The following is a 2466-nucleotide window of genomic DNA, read 5'->3' as shown; positions in this document are numbered from 1 at the left end:
TCCCTGAGGAGGGGAGAGGAGGGAAAAAAAAGAAAAAAGGGGGAAATAATAAATTATTACTGTTTTTTTTTGTGGGGTGTTTTACCTTTTTTTTTTTTTTTACTTTTTACTCTTTATTAATTCTAATTAGTGCTATCAACAAGACCACCCTCAGATGCCAATAAGAAAGAGGAAATCGAATATTATGGATACAAAAGATAGAGAGGTAACACAAATAGATGTGGAAAAATCTATGGAGAAAAGACTTAACATATTGGAAGCCTTGGAGCTAAATGACAGAGAATTTAAAATAGAAATCTTAAAAATACTCAGAGATATACAAGAAAACACAGAAAGGCAATTTAGGGAGATCAGAAAACAACTCCATGAACACAAAGAATATATTACCAAGGAAATTGAAACTATAAAAACAAATCAAACAGAAATGAAAAACTCAATTCATGAGCTGAAAAACGAGGTAACAAGCTTAGCTAACAGAACAGCCCAGATAGAAGATAGGATTAGTGAAATAGAAGACAAGCAACTTGAGGCACAACAGAGAGAAGAAGAAAGAGACTCAAAAATAATAAAAAACGAGAAAGCCCTATAGGAATTGTCTGACTCCATCAGAAAGAATAACATAAGAATAATAGGTATATCAGAGGGAGAAGAGACAGAAAATGGAATGGAGAATATACTCAAACAAATAATAGACGAGAACTTCCCAAGCCTGTGGAAAGAACTAAAGCCTCAAATTCAAGAAGCAAACAGAACACCGAGTTTTCTTAACCCCAACAAACCCACTCCAAGGCACATCATAATAAAGATGTCACAAACCAATGACAAAGAAAAAATTCTCAAGGCAGCCAGGGAAAAGAAGAGTACAACATATAAAGGAAGGCCTATTAGATTGTCATCAGATTTCTCAGCAGAAACTCTACAAGCTAGAAGAGAGTGGACCCCAATATTTAAAGCCCTGAAAGAGAGGAACTTTCAGCCAAGAATACTATACCCATCAAAGCTATCCTTCAAGTACGAAGGAGATATAAAAACATTCACAAATACAGAAAAGATGAGAGAATTTATCAGCAGAAAGCCCCCATTCCAGGAAATACTAAAGGGGGTTTTCCAACCAGATTCAAAGAACAAAAGAAAACAAAACCACAAGTAACAGCTCCACCAAGAACACAATAAAACCAAACTTAAACTGTGACAACAAAAGAAAAAAAAGGGGGGAGAGGATGGAGATTAACAGTAGCAAAGGACGATGAAGTGCAGAAATACTCATAAGATAGGGTACTACAATGAATATGGTAGGTACCCTTTTCATTACTTAATGGTAACCAACCTTGAAAAAACCACCACAAAAACACTTGACTTAAAAAAGGTAGCAACAGAGGAAAGAAGTATGGAACACAAACAAACAAAAACAAATGATAGAAAAACAAAAGAGAAGAGTCAAACAAGATACAAAACTAACAGAAAGCAATTTATAAAATGGCAGTAGGGAACCCACAAGTGTCAATAATTACACTAAATGTAAATGGATTAAACTTACCAATAAAAAGACACAGAGTAGCAGAATGGATTAAAAAAGAAAATCCAACTATATGCTGCCTACAAGAAACACATCTAAGCAACAAGGATAAAAACAAATTCAAAGTGAAAGGCTGGAAAACAATACTCCAAGCAAACAACACCCAAAAAAAAGCAGGTGTAGCAATACTCATATCTAATAATGCTGACTACAAGACAGAAAAAGTACTCAGAGACAAAAATGGTCATTTCATAATGATTAAGGGGAAGTTGAATCAAGAAGACATAACAATCCTTAATATATATGCACCAAACCAAGGAGCACCAAAATATATAAGACAGCTACCTATTGACCTTAAAACAAAAACTAACAAAAATACAATCATACTTGGAGACCTCAATACACCGCTGACGGCTCTAGATCGGTCATCCAAACAGAGAATCAATAAAGATATAGTGGCCTTAAACAAAATACTAGAACACCTGGATATGATAGACATCTACAGGACACTTCATCCCAAAGCGACAGAGTATACATTTTTCTCTAGTGTACATGGATCATTCTCAAGAATTGACTATATGTTGGGCCACAAAGACAATATCAGCAAATTTAGAAAAATTGAAATTGTACCAAGCATATTCTCTGATCATAAAGCCTTGAAACTAGAATTCAACTGCAAAAAAGAGGGGGAAAAACCCACAAAAATGTGGAAACTAAACAACATACTTCTAAAAAATGAATGGGTCAAAGAAGAAATAAGCGCAGAGATCAAAAGATATATACAGACAAATGAAAATGAAAATACGACATATCAGAATCTCTGGGATGCAGCAAAAGCAGTAATAAGAGGAAAGTTCATATCACTTCAGGCCTATATGAACAAACAAGAGAGAGCCGAAGTAAACCACTTAACTTCACACCTTAAGGAACTAGAAAAAGAAGAACAAAGA

The sequence above is a fragment of the Saccopteryx bilineata genome, chromosome 1, assembly GCF_036850765.1.
Source record: "Saccopteryx bilineata isolate mSacBil1 chromosome 1, mSacBil1_pri_phased_curated, whole genome shotgun sequence".
NCBI lineage: Eukaryota > Metazoa > Chordata > Mammalia > Chiroptera > Emballonuridae > Saccopteryx > Saccopteryx bilineata.
This window is presented reverse-complemented; position numbering follows the sequence as displayed.